General features: G+C 43.4%; 1 protein-coding gene across 2 annotated transcripts in view; it reads left to right on the top strand.

The window, feature by feature from the left end:
* Positions 1-2,455: 2,455 nt before the first annotated feature.
* GRIN2B (glutamate ionotropic receptor NMDA type subunit 2B) overlaps positions 2,456-23,548 on the top strand; it is a 332,222-nt gene continuing 311,129 nt past the window's right edge. For both annotated transcript variants that reach the window (XM_064155083.1, XM_064155084.1), the window contains exons 1-2: positions 2,456-2,679; positions 5,021-5,185. The gene's annotated coding sequence lies outside the window, so the exon portion shown is untranslated. The remainder of the gene's footprint in view (positions 2,680-5,020; positions 5,186-23,548) is intronic.

Raw genomic sequence — 23,548 nt, 5'->3', positions numbered from 1 at the left:
TCCATTTTTTTACCTAGTCAAGCATCCACCCATTCTAGTCCTAGATGATAATCTATAGTTTCTTGAAAATACAAGAACATAAACTTACTCTTCTTTGTGCTAACCAACACATCTGAAACAACTAGAACAATCTACCTAACGTTTGACTCACTTGTAATTCCACACAAGCACTCTTGCAGTTGCACCAGAATGTTATAACAAATAGACACTCTGGAGGACACATTTGGAATGTAAGAGGAGAGAAAAAGGATGGTTTATAATTCAGAAACTCACTTTTTTTTTTTTCATATAAAAATGCAACACACTTGAAGCGTGACAAAACTAATATATCAACTCTGACTCAAGAGACACATACCGTAAAAAACAATCTGTCTGCAACAACAACTAACAGTTCCTGCCTGGGTGTCATAGATAAACAAATCTGGTTTTCTCAGGTGTAGAAATACTTCAAGACATAGTATCCAAGTGAAGAACTGTCTGATTTTTTGAGTCTTTTTCATCCTGTGATGGGATACAAGTCCGTATTTTATCGTGGTAACAGAAAACAAAAATCAGAAGAGCTAGTATTGGCAAAATAAACTGTACTGTGAATTCCACAGTACAGGATGGGACCCATCCCCATCCTCTAATACAGAGCATCAGCAGAGCAAAGCACAGCTGCCCAGTGATTCCATCTGATTTTAGTAAGTAGAAAAATACAGTTTGTTCTTGCTGACATATGCTCACTCCTTTGGGCTTTTGATGAATAAAACTCTTGTCTCTTCCTACACCTTCAGCTAGATCACCTCCTGTAAATGCTTTGGAGTTATCAGAGGAGTTCCACTTCTGATAAGATCTGCATGAATAGAGCTGCAGGCAAAATCTGTTGTGGCTACAAGCATTGTTGTCAACAGCCTGTCTGTATGGATCAACATAGATTCCAAATGAGACAACTAAGCAAGGCAGCACCTCCTTTGCAGTCCCATTCCCACCTCTCCCAAAGCTGTGCCAGTGGTGTAAAAGTGACATATGGTTACTCCCTGAGGTACAAACACCAGGTTAAAAAAACTCTTGATAATGGATAGGTAGCATCTCCCATTTATCAGGGTTATCTGGGGAAAGGCAGAGATGAAAGGCTGAAACTCTGACCATATGCTTATGAGCAGATTAAAGACACATGGAGAGATCTGATCTAATATAAAGAGAGGGAACAAGGCTGCTCTTTTGTCGTTCAGTATGGATGTGCCGTGAGTTTAATCTTACGAGTTGATCTGAGTTAGCCTTTAGGCTGAAACACCACAAGTGAGTTTACTCTGCTGTTACCAACCCAGTGTGACAGGAAAAACAGAAGAACGCAAACACCAGAAATCTCTTCTGTAGCAACTGTGGATCTCCACTCAAGTCCTGGCTACAGATGAAAAGTACCATTTATTGAAAGTTGATTATCTTGCTCTGCTGTAGCTGCCCATTGACGATTGATTTAGAACGTAATTAAATGGTAGCTCAGGCTGAGGGGGGATAAAGAAAGATTTTCTACTAAGTAAGGTATTAGAAGCGCACAATCATTTCCCAAAGAAAGTCAGGAGCCTGTGGCTCTTTATTCCAATGATGGATACTTTAATATCGAGATTGTATCAGCTACAGGAGGAAAAAGCAGAAAATGTATTAAAGGGAAGAGTGCCACTTCCCCTACCAAGGAGCTCAGATGTCTTTTTGTACTTCGAATGCTGCCATGGCTCACCAAACGCAGTATTTAGGTAGTTGCAAATGCAGCGCAACAAGGACACAGAAAACAGGTGTGGTTTGAGAGGCATTTTAAAGGAGATTCTGGGTAGGTAAAATAAACTGTGCTTATAGAGTGGACAAAACCCAAGCTCTTATCTTCATGCATGACCAGTAAGCTAAGGGCTCCCCACTCCTGCCTGCCTCTCACCCCCGCTCTCACAGCAGCTCGCTGGAAAGCGCCGGCCCCGGGTGGCCCACCCGTTTTCTTCTCAGGGGGCAGCTCTGCGCAGCGCCCTCCCACACCCCTGCTTTGGGGCAACACCTCAGAAACGACTTAGCCCTTTGGGCACTGACTGCTTGGGTAGCCGGGGCAGAGCCCCCCGGGGGCCTTTTCCGCAGCAGGCAACACTCCCCTTCCCCCACCGCTCCTCTCCTCCCCAGCCGCCAGAGCAGCTGCTCCGGTTGAAACCCGACACCGGAGGCCGCCTGCCCCTGCGGGCAGTCTGGGGCCGCGCGGCTCGACGGAACGGCAGGAATGGATTTCCAACGGCAGGCGCCTGCAGCTGCCGCCCGGCCGTGCCGCGCCGTGCCGTCTGGCGCCGGCTGCGCGGGGTGATGTCGAGCTGCACTCTGCTCCGAGAGCTCTGCCTGATCCAGTCCGGAGAATACTGCTTGCCGGGATGCAAGCCGTGTCCTCAGCAGCTGCTGTCTCCTTACAGCGCCCCAGCCAGCCCAAACCGGCTCGAGCTGGCCCAGGCCGGATCTGCTGGCTGCAAAGCACCGCCTCCTCCCACTTTCGCTCCCCTCCTCCTCCTCTCCTTCCTCGTCCTCCCCCTCCTGCCGTCTTCCTCCCACAAGTCGCAGCCGCACTGTGAACGTCTGCCCTCCCCCACTGCCTCGGTGGGCAGAGGAACCCTGCTGAGCCCACACCCTGCTGACAGCGAGGGCACAGCTTGCTGCTACTGCCGCATACCTGTGGGTCCTGCTTACTGCCTTTGAGTCTAGCTCGGCGATGCTGTGTTCCTGCCCTCTCTTCGCACTCACATTTCCTTCTCCACAGTAAAGGAAATAGTAGGTGTTTTGTAGATTTAAACCAGTCGTTACTTTATATCCCCCCTTCTCAGGGAAGGGGAAGATACGGCCGCAGTACAAGTCAGGCTTCTTTTTGGTCAAAGCCGCCTCTCTGCCGTCTGTGTTTTGTAGATTTAAACCAGTTGTTACTTTATTCCCCCCTGCTTTCACTCCGGGAAGAAATGGCTGCAGTACAAGTCAGGCTTCTTTCTGGTCAAAGCCACCTCTCTGCACTGTGTGTTTTGTAGATTTAAACCAGTTGTTACTTTATTCCCCCCTGCTTTCACTCCGGGAAGAAATGGCTGCAGTACAAGTCAGGCTTCTTTCTGGTCAAAGCCACCTCTCTGCAGTGGCTGCACACGGGCCCCTCACAGTCCCCTTGCCCCTCTGCAGCTGTGTGCACCTCAGACATGCAGCTCTCCTCTGCCTGTCCTATGCTCAGGCTTTGCTTCTTGCTCCCCTGGAGCACGTACGCTGCTCTGAAGACAGGAGAATAGCTGCTTTGTCTTTGTCACAGCTCTTTGAAGAGCAGTGCAGCTCCATTGCCTGTGACTGTTATGGCAGAGAAGAGTTTCCCTGCGCCACTTCTCTGCCCCAAGTCAAGGCCAGACTAGTCGCCTGACCTGTCAGTACAGGAGACAAAGAGCCCTGGATGTAACCCTCTCCTACCCCACACAGTGGCGAGGAAGGCAAGCGCACCCAGGCTTTGCAGCTCCAGAGCCACAAAAGACACTGCTTTTGCTTTGCCTTTTTCTTTTTTTCCTTCCACCCATCTTCCGTTCTTACAGATGAAAGGACACCAACCTGACTCCATTTTGGAGGGGATATTGCTTAGAGATTTGACTCCCCTCTCTGGAGCAGTTTCCTCCAGCAGTATCTGGAACAGAAGGCAGGCAGCACGCCTGGTCCTGCGGGTGCTATGGATGCCTCTCTGCCATTTGGAGCCAGTGGTTGGCACAACTTCTCTGTGGGTGAATAGCTTTGTCAGGCAGGAGTTTGTGATAGACTGGAGCAGTGTGTGTCTGGGCTTTGGCCAGTTGTGCTGCTCTTTTGCTGAAAGCTTTATTTTCAGATCTCTGTGCTTGTGAAGACATTGAGGTAGTGAGGTTTTTCACAGCCTCACGGGAGGAGTTTTGCCACTTTCTTCCCTGATTTTGGTTTGATGATTCAGCTGAGTAGACCTAGCAGCTGGCTGCTGCTAAAGGCATTTACCACTTTTCACCTGTGCTGGCTCTGCCATTTGTCAGACACCTTGCTGAGTGAAGATGGTTCACTGAGGCTGTAGATGCTACTCCAGTTCAAGAGAAATATTTTGCTAAATAAGAGCTGACTCACCAAATTGGCCAAAAAATCCTATAGCCAGTTCTAGAGCAGGTCACAAGTGAGATGTAGCAAAAGAGTAAACATTCCCCTCCGTGGCAGAAAGCTGTTTGTCTCTCTGATACTGTCAGGCTGTTCCTGAACATTTCCACCTTAACAAGTAAAGGTCAGCACTTGTGATGATGTGTGCCTCTCTGGCAGTCCATAATTTGTCATCCTTGGAAGTATGAACGTTTCTAGTTGTAAAGACTTCTCCCATGGGCACCTACCATTCGCATCCATGTCTGGATGTACAAATATGTGTTCAACTCCTGCTGATTTTGGAGATGGCACAGATGATAAGCAAAAAGTCATGTGGTTGGTGTGTTGTGACTAATGTTTGCAAAATGTAGAGGTTCCCCAAGGAAAGCAGGGGAAAAGTTCACATGCAAATGGTTGGACATCCTCCTGTAAAAGAAACAGTGGTGGGTTGGCCCTGGTTGGCAAACTCTCACCCAGCTGCTAGTTAGCTCCCCATCCACAGTAGATGGTGGGGAGAATAGGAAGAATGGGAATGAGGAATCTCCTGGGCCACAAGAAAGTTGGGGATATCACCTACCAATTACCATTGCAGACAAACCAGGCTCACCTTGAGGAAATGAATTTATTTCCCATTTATGTATATATATATATATAATTAGTGGTTGTGTATTGGGATGTGAAACAACAGATGTAAAAACATGGGTAAACACCTTTCCTCCCCTGTTTTCCAGACTCACTTCCCTCCTCCTCTTCAGATGTCTGTCCTACCAGCTTCTTGCCATTACAGGTCACAGTTCCTGCAGTGAGGGGAAGAGTGGGCCAGGGAGGCATGTTACAGTCAGTACATAGCAGTTTCTCTCTGGTACTCTGTTTTGTCTTACACTTTTCCTCTGCTCTGGCACAGGTTCCCATGGGCTGCAGGAAGTTCCTTCTTCTCCTTCTTTTCCTTCTCCATCGGATCCATCTGGAACTGTCTGTGTCCAGCACAGTGGCCTTTTCTCTTGGAAGCCACTTCTGCAGCCATTCATTGCCGACACCTTGACATCTGCGCCCAGTGTGTGACTCAGAGGTATGGAATCACAAAATAAATGGGGTTGGGAAAGACCTTTGGAGATCATGTGGGGCCATCTTCCTCAGCCCCTTTACCCATGGAAAGGCAATTTTTTGAGATTGATCAGGCTGCTCCCATTGCTGCTCATGCAGATTTTAGTGTCTCCAAAGACAGTGATTTTGCATCCTCTCTGGATGGTCTACCCCAGTATTTGAGTGTGATTGCTGTGAAGATGTCTTTCCTTGTTTTTATTTAAAATATCTCCCAAGAACAGTCGAGTTCTGTTTACTCTGTAGCTGCCAATAGGTAGTACAAGGCAGCAATTTGATTTCCCCATGGCCACCTTTTCAAAGAAACCTGCTGTCTTGCAGGGAGCAGTAACATTAAGAGTGAATGGGTGTGGTGGCAGCAGAAGGAATGGTGGGGAAAATGTCTATGAAATCACATATGCTGATGGCACTTAGGTTAACAGGTCATGAAAAGCTTCTCTAGAGTCAGAAGACTGTTAGTATTTCCTAATGACTCACAGAGGTGGGAAGGTGGAAAGACTAGTGTCAGTTCCTAAAAGCTACCAAACCCCCTCCAGCAACCATACCCTAAACCCACCCCCCATCTATTAGAACATTGTGACACAAAGGTATGAAGGCAGGAAAGCTGAGGAGGCCTTGATAGCTGGCATCACTTGCCTTAAGTGTAATTGTAACAAAGCCTGACAAGATCACTGGGACCAAGTGTAAATGAAAAATCCAAGAGCTTTCTCCTAATGTAGGGTGCTCCAGTGTTGCTACAGTAGTGTATTGTTATTTCCTGTATTTTCTATCTTTTATCCTACCATACCTGATTCAGGCTGAAACTCATCTTGGTGATCCCTCCGCTGGACTTGCTCTGGTTTCTGAATCCCTTCCTAGTACTGGGGAGCCCAAACGAGGAGGTGGTGCTTTGTAGCTGTGCGCTTTTGCACGTGCTGAAAAGAGGGAAATAACAATCTAATTGAATTTGCTGGCTGCACTTCTGACTAACACAGCTCTCAGTAGCTGGCCTTGAGTTCTATAAGAGGACACTGCTGAGCCATGTTTTCACTTGCCAACCAGGAGGCGCAGGTCCAGCTTTTAGAAAGCTGCTTCGTGGTCGCTCCCTTCACCTGTACAAATACGTGGGGTGGTTGTTTTCCAGCTACAGGAGCTTGCATTTGGTTTTGTTGAAAGTTCTGAGATTTCTGTTGATCTGTTTTTCCAGCTGCCAGGCACGTTGACCTCTCCCCCTCCAGTTCTCTGTCCACAGTGCGCGCACTCCCTTCACCAGCTGCAGAGTGTTTTGAGAAAGGCTGTTCGCGCGTTGTCTTCACTGCTCACTGAAGCAAACACATCTGCTCTCTGCTGTTCTCTAAAGTATCAGCAATGACCTTCAGGGAAATGGGTGTGCATGTACAAACGTGCACGGGCAGGCACATGCAGGTATTACCGAGTAAATTCTAAGCAAAGTATAGTCAGTGGAATTTGTTACACTGTGGCTGTTTGCAGTTAGGCTTCATTTTAGATACCTATTTCAAGGATTCCTTCTCCAGAAGTAGACGAATGCCACTCTTCAGAACATGTAGTTCCCACTTGCATTTAAAACAAAGAGAATGAGGGAGGAAATGGCTCATCTCACAGACAGTTGTCTGCGAACGGTTGTCTCTGCTAAAAGGGACTGGCCTCTTTATACAAAGCACAGCTTCCCTTTTCCCCACCCAATCCACTGCCTCCAGTCCTCGTGCCGAAAGAAAATGCTTGCATCCTCACGGTTGTCATTGGAGTCGGAAGTGTCCTCTCATTTTCACACTGTGTAACTTTCAGATATTGGCAGACCTGGCTCTGGCTATGGGAAGCTGCTCTGTTAAAGGGAAATTCCCTGCCTTTGCTTGCCCTCCTTGTTCCTACGTTTTCTTTCTGTGATTTCCTTGGAAAAGGCAGGTCAGATTGTCTCTGAAATACTTAAGGGAGGGAATTTGGATTTTTGTCTGTAACTGCAGGATTGACAGAAAAAGAAAAACCCTAAAATTTATAAACCCCTAAGAGTTTAGGCAATAAGAAAACCATTTTACATTGCAACTGAATGCAGATTGCTTTGTAATGGGCATGCTTGTAATGGGCATGCCCCACCCACACTCTTTGAAACAGGACTTGAAAAAATCTTTAGAATATATTATGGCTCATTGAGGATGAGCACCAAGAGTCTCAAGTTTGGCTGTTCTCATTTGTCTCCCTCTCCTGGCCAATGGAGGTTTTTTTTTTCCCCAGGATTTTATGGGGTTTTGGGTAGGGAAGTCTGTGTTTGGCTTTTGTCCATACACAAAGGACTTAAAGTGAATCTATGGCAGGGCAAAATAGGGTTTATGTGTACATGTTTGTTCTGATGTATTGTAGGGTTAAATCAATATTTACCTATTTAAAAATTCACCTCTTCGTGAAGGTGAAGGTTGAAATGAAAACATAAATCCTGCCATGTGTCTGAAAAGGAGCCAGGGGAAATCTGCTAAGAGGAGTGCTCACTTTCAGTCTGGCTTGACATGCTGGACAGGTGCCAGGAATAGTGGAGCAGAGAGGTGGCTGCATTCTGAAAAGGTGGTGACAGGGAGAGGAACTGGAGTCGGTCATTTTAAGGGAATTTGACAGGTTTGGGACAGTAAATTAAATTCTGTCTGTTAAAGGCCTAGAACTAACATAACACCCTCTGGGTGCCAGTTTTTACCTTTTGCTTTAATGACTTCTATAAGTCAATTGTATGTAAAAAGAAAGAAGCAGAATTAATTTATTACTGTGTCTAATGAAAAGCTTAGAAACAGACTGAGAGGTGCTTAGATAATACAAGGTCTTCCTGTTCTGTTTCTGACAGAACCCATTATTCTCTAAATGCAGTATACATTTGCAGGCTACTCAACAGTCTCAGTTTGGGTAACTCAATTCAGTTGTGCTCCTATTCCTAATACCTGGCCTGTTTCTTCTGCATCCTTACAGCATCCTGCCAGAAGCTTTAGCCACTGTTTGATTCCCTTCCCTTTCTGGATTTGACATCTAACTCAGCCACTATCAGTGGAAACTGCTGTTTAAGTCCAGACTTCCACAGACCTCTCTCTCTGGACTTTGTCCTATTTTTAAAAGAATAGAAAGTAAACACAGGCTTGTTTCAGAGTAGTCTTCTAGTCTTAAGGAGAATTTTGTCCTTCAGCTGCAAATATGCTTTACTTTTAAAAGAAATTCTGTTTATTTTAATGTTTCAGCAGTTAGCATTGATACATTCAGGAGAGAAGAGGGCAGAACTCTAGAGCTGAGTAAGGAGTGCCAGAGTCTGAGTTCTAAGAGGGTAGTCATCTGTATTATTTTTCTGTTTAGAAGGCAAAGCAAAACATAGAGTCAACATAAAAAAAGCTTTGAAAAAATCCCACAATATGGAGCATGGAAGAAGCATAATAAAAATTCCAACAGTTCTGTGCCTGCCTTTCAGTTTAACAAGCAAAAGAAGCATTGGGCAACTCTATTTTGCATTATGTCAGCATTTACTTTGAGTGCAGAATAAGAATTCTCTGAAGATTCAAGCGTGTTAGTAAATTAGGTAGAGTTCTTTAGGAAAGTTGTTTGACAAATAATTATTTTATTGCCCTGGATTCTCTTGTGATAACCCTGTAAATTTTTTGTCTTGTGAAACTCCCTTAGATCCCCTACTCTGACATAAGTGGGAGATTTTTTAACATGCGTTGTTTGGTTGCTTGGGTTTTCCCCATAATTTCTCATAATCGAATGCTTTCCCTTTAGCAAGCAAATGTTCTACTATAGAATTTTACAAGAAAAGCACCAATGCATTAAAGTGCCCTCTCTCCTTTGTTCAAAGTGGTTTAGGCTGCCATTGCATTGCTGTTTTAGTCTGGTATATGTATGGGCTGCTCTTGAAAGAAGCAGGTTGGTTTTCCTTTTCCTGCTGTTTCCTGCCACTTCTTCCCACTGCTTCCCTTGTGCCACTTGTGTGCCATATGCCTCTGACTGTGTGAAGAGTTGCTTCAGGGAACTACTCTCATTCAAAGCTAATTTTTCTTTTGCTAGCCTAGTTTTCCTCACTGCAAGGAGCACCAACATTAATACCAGCTCAAGGGCAGTAACTTGAGAAGTGTCTGAAGCCAAGCAGGGAGATAAACAGAATTATTCTACAGTAGTCATTTGATGGTCAGTTGAAACTAAAAAGGAATTACACAAGTTGTTATGTGCTAGCACTGGAGGTACTGCTACTGTTTTGAACAAGGTATTGATAACTTGATAGAAAAAATACTTCTGACAGCATTAATTAGCCTGCTTTTTTGCACATGCACACCTGTAGTTTGCCAGCAAGACTGATTGCTTGAAAACCACACTGTTTCAGTTTGGTTAAATACCAGGATCACTACAGCTGTTGGGTAAAAATCCTTGGCGAGCTTCAGAGGATCTAATTGAATCCAGACAGACTGTGCCTACAAGCTTCAAAAGTGTCTGGATCAACTAGAGTCATAAAACCTGAAGCTTTGGCTGCTGACTGAGAGAGATTATTACACCAAAGTTGTTTCAGCAGAATCTACAGGAGATTCTTGAAGTACCCTTGCAATTTTGGTGTCAAACTGTTCCATGTATTTGCCAAATGTGTCATTAATATATGTACAACAAATTCATAGTAGGGTGAATAAGCAACCATGAAAGATGTTAGTACATTAAAAAAGAACAGACATGAAATCAGTACTTAGAAAGACTCTTAGTTCAGAATTCCTGTGTGGATTCATGTCAGATTTTGGTTTACAGATACGTGGATTTGCCTTTGTTCTTTATACCTGTGATTTATTTCACATAGGTTTGAGAATTCATTGTCATCCAGAAATTTGCACAGAATTTGAAGTAGAACAGGTATTTGAATCCCTACAAGAAAGCCTGCTAATACTTCTGGAAATATGAGTGTAGAGGATAGCCAGAAGTTGGCATGGGATATTTCTGCATCATAGAGTCATACAATGGTCTGGATTGGAAGAGACCTCCAATGGTCTTCCAGTCCAACGCCCCTGCAGTCAGCAGGAGCATCATCAAGTAGATCAGGTTACCCAGAGCCCTGACAAGAGAAACCTTGAATATCTCCAGAGGTGAGTGTGATGTTATGGGTGGAATTCACTCAAAAATTAATATAGTTTATTAATTTTTATATTAAAAAATAATCAGGGTTTTTATTTTTTATAATATGTTCTTTGCATAGTCATGAGAAGTATAACACAGAGGGAAAAACAGGGAATCTAGAACACTTAAGAAACAACTAGCAATAATATAACAAACATTAATTCAGCTGTTAGAAATTGGAAAGAGAATCTTGTGGTTGATATACTGCTTGTCCACTAAAAGGGCACAAGAAGCTCCTTTCTGCTAAGGCAGAAGGCACTTGGATTTAGTTACAGAGAGGCTTTTGAATATTTACTCACAAAATATTATCTCTGGACTCCTAGGGCTGAATTATAGTTTCCAGACAGTATCTGAACACTTGAAGGGAGTTCTGTTGGTGTCATAATAGCCGCTGAGTCTTCTAGATCTTCTCATGTTCTAACATGATGCAGACGATCTGTGATCTGATCCTGGTTCCTCTTGGACTCTGGACTTGGCATGGAGGTTTGCAGGGGTGCAGGCAGGATGTCTTGCAGATGTGCAGAGAGCACGTGGTTGGTGGCACTTCTCGCCATGATGTGAGGCACTTGATGCTTTCTCCTGGTAAACTTGAGGCGTGGCAAGTTTCCAGGTAGTTCAAACTCAGAACGTAAGGGCTATGTAGCAGGAAGAGCACACTGTCAGGTCAGAGCACACTGTCAGAGCAGAGCACACTGTCAGAGCAGAGCACACTGCTTGCAACTTAGCTCCGTTTATGTTATTTGCCTGAGTGTAATGGTTCCTTTGGCCACAGAGATTCACCAATCTAAATGGCACTTTGCCATTAAGTGAAACCAGGGCTTGCTTACCCTTTTTTGAGCAAGGCATAACAAGTGCATAAACACCTGTGAGTATCTGTTTATCACTTGGGGAGCAGACATAATGGCACCAGGCCTTTCTTTTCCTCCCACTCTTGTTTCTCCACCAGCAGAAGGGTGGGGTAAGCCAGGACATGTTTTAGACCTATTGGCCTTCCACCACTGAGGCCCCAACTACCTCCTTGGGCAACTCGTTCCAGTGTTCCACTACCCTCATGGTAAAGAACTTGTTCCTAACATTGCATTGAAATCTGCTCTTCTCTAGTTTGGAGCCACTGCCCCTCATCTCTCTTTAGATTCTTAAGAGTGATACTGCCATCCTCAAACATCTTCAAGTACTTTAAAATCCTCAGTGTGGTTAGTGTAATGTCACCTAAAATTGTGCACAGATGCAATGCTGCAAAGCACTTTTGCAGCACTATATTTCAGGTGAAATAAATACAATTTTTATTCAGAAATCTGACTGTCACAAAATATGGGTAGCAGAATGTGGGAGTGAGCACTGAAAAAAAAAAATCTGTTTTACTGACTTTCTTCTGATAAGCTTTCTCAAGAAAGTGTTCAGTAATACATATTCAGGAGGTTTGAGAACACAGGAGTGTGGACAACCTGGAAGCAGAATGGAATGATCAGATAGTGCAAAAGGGAGGTAAGAGTTGAGAGAGTATGAGGACTTGAGATGCAGGAGGGATGAGAAGGTGAATGAGCAGGAGCTAAGGAACTGGATGAAAGGAATTAAAAATGCTTTTTCTTGGCAAGTGATGAAGCCTGCAGATCTCTGACAAAGGATGCCTGCTGAAAGCTGAATACACTTGCTAGTTGCTGGCAGTACAAGAACGTTTCCTGGCATGCTCCCATACAGACACTTACACAGGAGTAGTGATGTTAGTCCTGTACATTTCTATGGTATGGCCTGACTCTGCTGTGAGAAAAGAGTGCAACAATTTCTAAATTCAGAGAGAATATGAATCTTTCTATTAAAAGAATGAGATCTTGGAAAATTGTTGTGCTTTCCTGTCCTAAACTTGACGCATTGGATATCACTCCCTTTTCACAAGCTTAATGAAAAGATTATAACCTTTTTGCTTTCATGTTGTTTTACATTGACATTAAAGCTCCTGTGAAAGCAGAGTTTATGTTTTTTGAGGGAGTAGATTAAGGGCTCTGGGCATGTCAGACAAGACCATGCTATAGCTTTTTATGCACCATGACAATTCTTTCATATTAATTGGTTACAGAAATAAGATTGGTGTTCTGCAATGACACCTAGGGAGACAGCAGTATCTTAGAGTCTAATACTGGGTTAATCAAGGCACAGAATCATTACATATGCAGTTCTAATGTAGCCAGTGTAGTTGGCATCTGCAATAGCTAGTTTAAGGAACTCGGAATTGGACCAGAAAAGTAAACTAGAAGGAACAGCTGCTGTTGTGTGTTTTCAAAGCTTGCACATAGAATGGAAAGAGGAAGAAGCTGAGGAAAGTATCTGTGTAAGGATTTAGAAAAGAGGAAAGAAAAACAAGTGCTGAAGTAGGGAAGGCATTAGAAGACTTCAAAATAACTCTGTGTGTGTGTGTGTGTGTAAACATGACAAGAAGAAAGGAACTGTGAACACAATATTAAAGAGTTGCATTTGCATGGATCTGTGCCATCTCCAGGTCCTCAAGCCTGATGGGATGTTTGATAGGTAGGATTGTTGAGTTCTTGTTGACAGAATTATGTCTTTTCTTAGTTCTGTATAGTTGTACCCTGGTATCCAGCAAGGCTTATCTGCTAGATGATGGAGTGTCATCTGTCTCAATTACTGTCTGCTCTACTGACCCTTGCTCTGATTTATTGCTTTGGTAACCATGAGAGCACAGACTGAGTTTTCCAAACATCTTGATGAGCAGGGGAAGTTGTGAAGATGCATAAGAGTGTCAGCACTCAGGCTTACAAGGTCATATCTTCAGTCTGAGAGTCAAGGGAGCACTTTAAGGGCACTTTATTGATGTTATGTGCAAGGCGATAAATAATTTGACCATCATAATGATTTATGTTTGCTGAATGCAGTAGCCACTTGTCTTCTACTTCACAGTTTTGGTGCTTGTCTTGTTTGTGTTGGACAAAGCCCACCTGAATGCAATCCAGTGCAGGTTTGCTGTGACGTGGTCTGAAGCTGCACCAGGGAAGGTTTAGGTTGGATATTCGGAAGCACTTCCTCACAGAAAGGCTTATTAGGCACTGGAATAGACTGCCCAAGGAGGTGGTGGAGTCACCATCTCTGAAGGCCTTTGAGAAAAGATTGTGTGTGGCACTTGGTGGCATGGTTTAGCTGATGTCATGATGTTAGGTCATAGGCTGGACTTGATGATCTCAGAGGTCTTTTTCAGACTAAATGATTCTGTGATTCTGTGAATTGGACTAGGTCCATGTGTCCCTTCTAATCCCTACTCTAAGAACTCTGAACAGTGATGAGAAGGGTTTGATCGGCATGGGCCAGTCCTCAACATACCACAGTGATTTATGTATCTTGGGAATTTCTGAGCTGACAGCAGACTTTTCTAAATATTTTACTACTTTGTCAGGATTTTGAGCTTGTTCAGGGGTAAAAAAAAAAAAAAAAAAAAAAAGGAGGTGACCACTGGCCTAAGTATTGCCCATACTTTCTTACACACCTTTTCACTTGTAACTATCCAACCTTGAGGCAGATCTCCAAGTGTGTGCTAATGGGCATGACATGGATGGGGAGCAGGCTCACCCTCTCCCCAAGCAGCCCTTGTAGAGCCAGCTACAGAGCTGTTGGCTGTAATTTCTCTCACAGTAGTTATGCTGAGATAAAAAAGGCAAAACCAGATGCTGAAATCTGTGATATGAGATTTATATACAGAGAAGGAGTAAAAAGCTTCTTGGATAAGATTTGTATTACTCTGGGCAGTAGCTATGACACAATAAGCAGACAATAACAGAAGCAGGCTGGTTTGGGTGTCCCCAAAATACTCAACATTCTCAAAAGATGAAAAACTAGTTTTTCATCATTTGATGCAAAGCTGTTTTGGCCTTTAATTGGGTGAGATTACTAATAAATGAGAATACTGCATGCAAATACCATCTTACCTGAGTGGCCAATGGAACAATCGTGTCATAATTTGACAGTATCCAGTACAAGAAAGTGATTGTTCTAAACCATTTCCCTGAAATGATAAACACCAGCACAGGGAGCAGGAAGAGTACATAAGGATTTATGTAATGTATTCAGGAAAGCAAATGCACTAACGTGGTGAGCATAAGGGAAAGAAAACACATATGCAGAAATAATCTTAACAAGCTTTAGTTGAACTTTCTTGTTGTCTTGACCCCTTTGTGCCCCACGTTGGGCGCCAAAATGGATTGTTATGGTTCTGACTGAGCTGGCAGCTGAGTTCCTACACAGTCTCACACAAAACCAGAAGGCACTCAAGCCTCCCTGTGGAATGAGGAGGATTGGGAGCGGAAGAAAACCCAGAAGCCACATAGGTTGAGATAAGGAGAGTTTAATGGAATAAACCATTTCCCTGAGGTGAAAAGCACCACCAGAAAGAGCACACTGGGTACAAGTTCATAAAGTTTTATGCAACATGACAGGGCTCCAGCACATTGGCCCCATCTACCCCAGAAAGCAAATGCATCAACATGGCAAACATACTACAGAAACAAAAATGTGTACAAAATTCTTGCAGCAAGCCTTAATTGAATCCTCTTGGTGCCTTGCTTCTCATTATTTCAGTCCTTTCAAGCCACATGTTGGAGCACCAAAATAAACTGTCTAGGTTTAACACAGCCTACACTAATAAGCAAGCTCTCCCCAAAAAATCTGGGAGGAAAAGTAATGCAAAAAGCCCAGGGTTGAGGTAAGGAGTTTAATGAAAATAATACAATGTACAATTACTTTAGCCTATTTCACAGAAAAGCACAGCAAAAGCAGAAGCAGCAGCACAAGCCAGTGATAAAATGACCTCCCATGTCCCTGCACCTGGAAAAGTCCAACCCCCAAACTCAGAAACAGCAACTGGAAACAGGAAGCCTCTCATGATACAATCTGAACTACAATCCCCATGATACTGTGCTCCAGACAGCACTTTCATTTTAAAGCTGGCATGATGTCAGCATGGTATTGAATATTCATCTGCAGATTCAACTCAACACATGACAGATATGCTGCAACAATTTAGAATCCTGGTTTTGACATGAAAAGATTTTGATGGAGAAAGAAGTGAGTTGTGCTTGAGTGATATGTGACCAGAATTGGACTACTAACTATTGGTTGGACTAGGAACTAAGAGGCAGTAGAGAAGTGAGAATAGGAAAAGACTTGTTGAGATGTGGTATAACAACATATTGGAGTGGAGATTATGTCCTTTATGTGTAAGGAAACTTCATCTAACAAGGCAGAATTCTCCTCATGTGGCCAGCATCTACAATGCAACTAATCAAACAAGTTAGTGTAGATAAATTTGCTTGGTGCACAGCTGGCTCTTCTTTATAGCACCTATTGTTGAGTCTACAAGTGTCTCCTGTGCCCTTACCACCCTTTTTGGAAGCATCGGGTGTAGTTTTCAGGCCTTTTCCTCTCCTGCTAATCCAGTATTTGTTGGTACAGGTCTCTTATGGTGAATACTTGAGTTTAAACTTGAATACATAAGGATTTATGTAACATAACAAGGAAAATAAATGCATTAACATGGTGAATATACTAACGGAAAAAAATACATACAAAGTTATCTTAACAGGATTTAGTTGAATGTTCTCATTATCTCAACCCCTTTGTGCCCTACATTGGGCGCCAAAAAGGATTGCTATGGTTTTGACTCAGCCAGCAACTGAGTTCCAGTACAGTTGTTCACACAAAGCTCCCGCACACCCTCTTCTGTCTGGGGAAGGAAGGAGGATTGAGAGCAAAAGAAAAACTAAAAGCCCTGTGGGTTGAGATAAGGAGAGTTTAATGGAATAATTATAGTAATTTAAAAATTGAAAGAAGAACTGTTTTCTCAGAGAGAGAAAGAAGTGAGGCAAAGCAAGGTGAAGTGTGAGAGGCAAGAGAGGGCACAAGACCAGAAATGGAAGCAAAGAGAGTGAATTATGGAAACAGGAAGCATCTCAGATCACAGTCTGAGCTACAGACCCCATCATCCTTTGCCCTGGCAGGTCCTTTCCTTACACGGCAGGCATGGTATCTAATACCCATTATCTGGTCTGTCTGGCTCTTTTGGTTCCTGTTCCTTCCTAGCTGAAGCATGGACATTATCATAGTTGGAACTGATCAAATGGTTTGTGACTATCAAGATAGGCTGGCTCTTTGCATGTGTGCTTCTGTCCCCTTGCATCTTGGGTGACTTTTTAGTGAGCTGGATGCTTGCTGAAAGAGCAGAAACCCATTGTTGCTGCACTGTTTCATTTGCTTTCTGCACCTGAGCAATTTGCACTCGACCAAAAGGCTACATGGGTGTTGTAGGGGTTGGAGACTGTAGATGGGTGTGGTGGGTGAGTGGGAAGAGTTGGAGCTTTCCTTTTTAGGGAGCAAGCTCAAAGGCTGGCTGACATAGCTTGTGTAGTCTCAATCCAAGAGGAACATCATCCCGTATTACCTCACAGCCTAGGCTCTAAACCTATGTAGGTACATGCTTGGGCTTTCCAGTGTTAGTGGGACCACTGGTTTCCCTTCCTCATGCCTGTCCATGGCTCATGGGCACAAAGAGCATGTCCCAAGGGACTTCTCAGCCTTTCTGACTGGGTGCCTGTGTTACAGAATCACAGAACTTTAGAGGTTGGAGGGGACCTTCAGAGATCATCAAGTCCAACCTCTCTGCCAAGGCAGGACCACCTAGGATAGTTTGCACAGGAACACATCCAGGTGGGTTTTGAAAGTCTCCAGAGAAGGAGACTCCACAACCTCTCTGGGCAGCCTGTTCCAGTGCTCTGTCACCCTCACTGTAAAGAAGGTTTTCTTTATGATGAGGTGTAACCTTCTACATTCCAATTTGTAGCTATTGCTCCTTGTCCTATTGCTGCTGACCACTGAAAAGAGATTGGTGACCACCAAAAAGAGATGATGTGTGATGGAGCTTGGGTGGCTACAGCATTAGCTGGCTGACTGCAAGCCCTTCAAAGAGGTTTATTTAACTTTCTAACGCTGGTCATGAATACATTCTGTGCCACAAAATGGTTTTAAATGTTTGACAGTGAATCTCATGGTGACCGACCTCAGTCACCTGAGAGACTTGCACATATTTATGTAGTGGGGTGAAAGTTGTGCAAATGTGCTTGATTTTCTTCTAGCCCAGCTCTTTTGTGTTTGAAGTGCTTTACTGTTACTGTGTATCTTTGAGATCATACCTCAGATCATCTTCCAAGCCCAACCAAATGTTCATATTTAATGGAGGGCTGAAGTCATAGTGAAATAAAAAATGTTACCTTGCACTCTTCAGCCATCTTCCAGGATCTGAACAGGATTTAAATGGTTAGTTTTAAAATGCTGGACACACTGAAGAGATAGCTAGAGTGGGGTCTTTTCATAAAATACTGTATATACACATACATATATTTAAACTGTCTATCTTCACGTTGCTACAAGTCATATGTATGAGGTTGGACTTTCATATGTAGAGTGATTTTTCTGTATCATCTCTGCGTTCCTTCTGCTTCTGATTTAGTGGTTTTCATTCTGTGTTTCTCAATCTATACTGTAAATTTCTTTGGCAGGGACTGTCTATTTATACATGCATTGCAGCAACGCTACAACTAGATAGAGTGGTGAGTGAAACAGTGAGGACCTATCATAAAGGACATAATTACTAATCTATATTATAGATGTAGCAGTAACATGCCCAGCAGTTCAGTGTTTGGGAGCTGGCCAGTGTTCCAGCAAGAAGGGCAATTATTCCCTCTTTCCTAAACCTTCTTTTTCTGCCATTCCACATTTGTACCACACATAAACAAGATCTGTGAACCGGCAGCAATTCAGGGGATTAATCATAAACATTTCTTGGGATTGGGGCTTTAGTAGCAATGAAACCCTGTACTGAGCAAGTCTGATCGGGTACAGCAAAGGGAGTGAGGCGAGGCGGGTAGCTGCTTTACCAATGCTGCCATCTCCTGCTCTTCTTTGGTATTATCATCCTTAAACATCCATGGGTTTGTTAAAAGCAAACCCAAGACTCCTCCAAATCCTGGAGTTAACAAATGGCTTCCCTCCTCCCTCCCATCCCCCGCCCGAAGTCTCTCAACGTTTCTATAAATAAATGCTTTAAACACGCAGCTGCATTTACAGTGAGCAGAGTGAGACACTGCAGCAGCTTGCCCAGAGAGGTTCTGGATTCCGTGGAACTATTCACAGAATCACAGAATCATTGAGGCTGGAAAAGACCTCTGAGATCAAGTCCAGCCTATGACCTAACACCACGACATCAGCTAAACCATGTCACCAAGTGCCACATCCAATCTTTTCCCAAAGACCTCCAGGGATGGTGACATCCACCACCTCCTTGGGCAGTCCATTTCAGTGCCATTCAAGGCCAGGTGTGATGGTTTGGGTGTTCCCTCCCCCCCCCCCCCCCCCCCCACACACACTTTAAAAATCACCCAGACTAGACTCAGCCGGCTCTGGAATTTTGAATGAAGCTTATATTTACAGCTGGCACAATATACAAGCAGATATTTACAGTATATATACAGTTATAGACAGAAATATACAAAGTAAAAGGTAATACAGAAACACAACTCCCCTCCCAGAAACCTGAGTCCCCAGGAGGGGCTCTCAACCACCCCTTAACTCTCCCCCTACCCCTCTCAACCTTACCCCAGTCCCAAGGAAGAATGGAGATTTGGCCAGAGGTTAAGAAGCAAAGGGGGTTAGCCCAAAATGGAGAGTGAGGTTAGAGAGATGCAGCTCAGCCAGCTTCCCAAGTGAGAGTGAATATCTAATGGTTTTGTTTCTTGTTCCTATACATCTCAGCAAGGCTGTGAGTGAAGTAGGCATCACCATTGTTTTCCTTTCACAGCCTGTAATCTAGTTCTTCTCACCAAAACATTCTAGCCTGCTTCAAACTAGCACACCAGGTTGGACAGGGCTTTAAGCAACCTACTTTAGTGAAAAGGAGGGATTGGAACTAGATGATCTTTAAGGTCCCTTCCAGCCCAAACTATTGTATAATTTTATGATTTACCTTCAGCAAGGCTACCTTCAGCCTTTTTTAATAACTTCCTTGACTGGGTCACACAAGCTTTGATGTTGTTCTGAATTTCTGTCATTCAAATTAAAAATTAACACAGAAAAACAGAGAGATGAAAGGAATGAAAGCAACAGTCCTGCCCACTTAGTGCTATGTGCTTTGTGAACCCTTAAAAGCTCTATTTTATGACTGGAAGCCATTATGGGAGTGTAGAGTACAAAATCTTACTTTCTGAGTTCTCAGACATTCCAAACCCACTTTCTCTTACTAAGCAATTGTTGCTTTGGGATTTCTATAGGGGCTCTGCCTAGTTTCCACTGGGCAATATCCAAATTGTTAATTCCAAATGATAATTCTGTGTGAAGATTTTAGTGACCTTCTTTCCCCTTTGTCTAGAAATTTTGTCACTGGATGACATCAGTTTCTCACAGCTGAATGAATTAGTGGAAGAGAGTGGATTCCAATAAACTTATATTTTCCTCAAGCTTTACAAAAAGGTCAGGGTGGGGTTTTTTTTTTGTTCTTTTTTTTACCCCCCCCCCCCCCCTTTTCACTCCAATTTTTCAGTGTTTCAAAATATGGAATGTTAAGAATTTGGAGTTAAAATGACAGTTGTTTTTAAGCTAGTGTACATGAAAAACACTGAAATCTGCAGGTATGTGAACTGATTGCAATACAATATTTCTGTAAAGCCCTGCTGAAATGATTTCTGAATTAAAAACAACTTAGTTTTAGTTATGTTTTGATCTGCCTTAAGAATTGATATGGTTAGATATTAATTTGAATAGAAGGTAACATTTCCTAAGAGACTTAATCTCTGCAGCCAGGTGAAAATGAACTTTGTCCTAGTTTGCACATAAACTCCCTCCTGGACAGATTGAAACGAGCTGGTGTGGTTGTAGTCCCTGTCTTGGCAATGGCATTTGGTATGTAAAGACAATTATGCCACTCTTGGTGTTTCTACAAGTGCTTTTTAAAGTCCTTTTAAATATCAAAATTAGTCATAAGAAAATGCAAGTTTTCATTTGTGCCTTTGTGGCCATGAAAGCCAGTGGTATCCTGAAGTGAATTAAGAAGAGTGTGTCCAGCAGGTCGAGGGAGGTTCTCCTCCTCTTTAACTCTGCCCTAGTGAGACACCAGCTGGAGTGTTGTGTCCAGTTCTGGATTCCCAGTTCAAGAGGGACAGGTAAATACTAGAGAGAATCCAATGGAGGGCTAAGAGGATGATTAAGGAAATAGAACATCTGTTTTATGAGGAAATGGTGAGGGACCTGGGGCTGTTTCATCTGGAGAAGATGGAGAGGGCATCTTATTAGTGTTTACAAATACCTGAAATGTGGGTGTCAAGAAGATGGGGCCAGGTTTTTTCAGTGATGCCCTGTGAGGATGATGGGCAATGGACACAAACTAGTATACAAGAAGTTCCAGCTTGACATGAGGAAAAAAATGAGAAAAAAACTCTTTACTGTGAGGGTGGTGGAGTAGTGGAACAGGCTGCCCAGAGTGGTTGTGGAGACTCCTTCTATAGACTTTTAAAACTTGCCTGTACGCGTTCCGGTGTGGTCTGCCCTTGGTGACCCTTTAGACTTGATCTCCAGAGGTCTCTTCCAACACCTACCATTCTGTGATTCTGTGGTTTAGACTTTTGCTGGTTTTCCTGTCATGCTTATAATAGGTGATAGATTTTCATTGAGGATGCCATTTTCATGAGAGCTGGTTTGAGATTTCCAGTAGTGCACAGAAGCTGTGTGTTGCAGGATACTGATTTGAACTGGAACAGAACAACTGATGGCTCAGAAATATTTGGGTCTGTAATACGATTCCACATCTGGTCCCTTAGAAAGCCCTGCTGTAATGTCAGCCTCTAGCTTTGCTACTCTGGCATTTTAGTGGTGGGTGAAGACAACTGTTTTCTGTTTTCACATTTGGGGTTTTATTACTGCTTTTGTTTGATTCTCTGCTTGTGGTGCTCTTAGCCAGGTAATTTAGGGCCTAATATCAAAGCCCTAGACAATTGTGATGGTTGCCAGAGGCTTGGCAATCAGATCTAAGAAGTATTTTAAAGATACATTTTGTTTGAAATTGCTTTTCTGTTTCCTCCCAAATGAAATCCTACTGCTACACACATTTGTTTTGGAATGGGAGGAGCAGGAGTGGAGGAGAGATGGTGTGTGTTTATAAAGCTCTCTTAAAGCTTTTGAGGGGTAAAGCTTGCTGGAGAAATGAGGACTGAGTCACTTTCATTTGAACAAGAGGCAGAGTTTGAGAAGGCTGGCGTGTGCATTAGGGTGATGTGTCTGAGGCTATGGCTAGCATTTACATTTGTACAGATTGAAGTAGTGGTCAACAGATGTCTGCCCCCTTGATTCTCTGAGTACACCTGTTGTAGCCCTTTGTGTCCTGTTGCACTGGGATCTGCTGTCGACTACCATCCTATATCTTTCTGTGCTCCTACAGTGGTACCTGGCTGTATGCTGCTGCCCCTGTGTACGTTAATGCTTCTTACTCATCAGATCCCAGTGGCCTCATGGCCTTTACATCACCAGGCTTTGGAAATGTAATGGTGGTATTGATTAAGGGCTCTTTAGCAGAAACACTGTTTCTTTGGCTGGTTTGTTTGAAAGAGAGCAAGGAGAGTAGAAAAACAGGAAAAGGGCTGTGGAGCAGTGCAGTTGTGATACAGTAAGTAGAGCCAAGGCTGCTTTAGTCTGATGAGATCTTGTGGCTTAATAAAATGGATGAACTTTCTAGGGAGCTCTAGAGGGAATCCTGATAGTTTTTTTTTTTTCCTTTTCTGCTTGATACTGCTTTCCAACAGCAGCTCCCATGTGCTTTCCCTTAGAAAGTTCTTTACTATGAAGGTGGTGAAATACTGGAACAGATTGCCCAGGGAGGTGGTGGATGCCCCATCCCTGGAGACATTCAAGGTCAGGCTTGATGGAACTGAGCATCCTGATCTGGTTAGGGATGCCCCTGCTTGCTTCAGGGAGATCAGATGAGCTTTAGAGGTCCCTTCTGAGCAGTGCATTCTATGATTCTGTGATTTCCAGATGGCTCTTTACTGAAGCTCCCATCCAGTTCAGCTGATCTTTGCGAGGTATCTCCAGAATTTACCAGACAAACTATTTTTTCCTTTCTCACCTGGTTGCATTATTGACTTTCAATCTCTCTTCTGCTTTTTTTTTTTTTTAAACTGAGGAAGGGCATGCAGTATTTGAGTGCTGCAAGCTGTGTGGACTGATAGTGACCTCTCTGCAGCAGCATTTATCCAGCTCCAATTACCCATTAGATATTCTCTTTGTAAAAAGCAACTGTGCTTCAGCTCTGTCTTCTAATTGTCTTCTTTTTTCTAGAAGTGCCAGCTCACCTCCTTTGCTGACCACCAGCCCTTGCCCCTCCCTCTGCAGGATTTGAGTCCCTGAGCTTCCTTCCCTTCCAAGGGCCTTTTGTCTCCCCTGCACTGAGATATTTAGCAATCACATGTATCACACAAATCTAGTTTTTACTTTGAAATGTCTCTTTCTACTGCTGTACTTTTCCCCCCCTGTGTGCCTCAACCTTTTCTTCCTTAGAAAATTATCTGGTTCCATCTGAAGAACATAGTTCCAGTCATATAGTCTCTTTGTTTTAATGGAAGTTTTGATGGTGACCATGCTGACTTACTGATACTCCTTTTTGCATTGCATCTTAATTTGGAGTCTCCTTGGTTTTGACCAATGTGTCAACACAGCTTTGGGACACAACTTCCTTTTGCATGAGACACAAATGTAGCTTTGGGCTTAAAATAATAGTAGGAGGAGTAGTAATTTTGGAATACTTGATAAATTCAACATTAATTGGATTGAATGAGGCCTTGAATTAAAAAACAAAACCTCAACTATATAACAGTAAAAAAAAAAAAAGGAAAAGGCATATAATCTAAACATCCTCAGCCCAAGCTGGAATTTCTGCACAGGAGCAGTGTGTCTGGGCTGTGAAGTCCTGCTGACATAGGCATGTTGTGTCCAGTTAGGCAGTGCTACAGTAAAATGTCAGATCACCTTCCCCAGCAGTTTAAGCTTAGATAATGAGCTCTGAAAGACAGTAGATGAGGAACGCTTGCACCTTCTGTCCTTCTGGCAGGGAGGATACTGTTGATAGGAGTGAGGAAATCGAGGGTGACATGCATCTGAAGAATACTAATGCCTTATATCACTT

The sequence above is a fragment of the Pogoniulus pusillus genome, chromosome 15, assembly GCF_015220805.1.
Source record: "Pogoniulus pusillus isolate bPogPus1 chromosome 15, bPogPus1.pri, whole genome shotgun sequence".
Lineage (NCBI taxonomy): Eukaryota > Metazoa > Chordata > Aves > Piciformes > Lybiidae > Pogoniulus > Pogoniulus pusillus.
The sequence above is the reverse complement of the archived record's forward strand: the minus strand, read 5'-3'. Positions and strand labels throughout refer to the sequence as shown.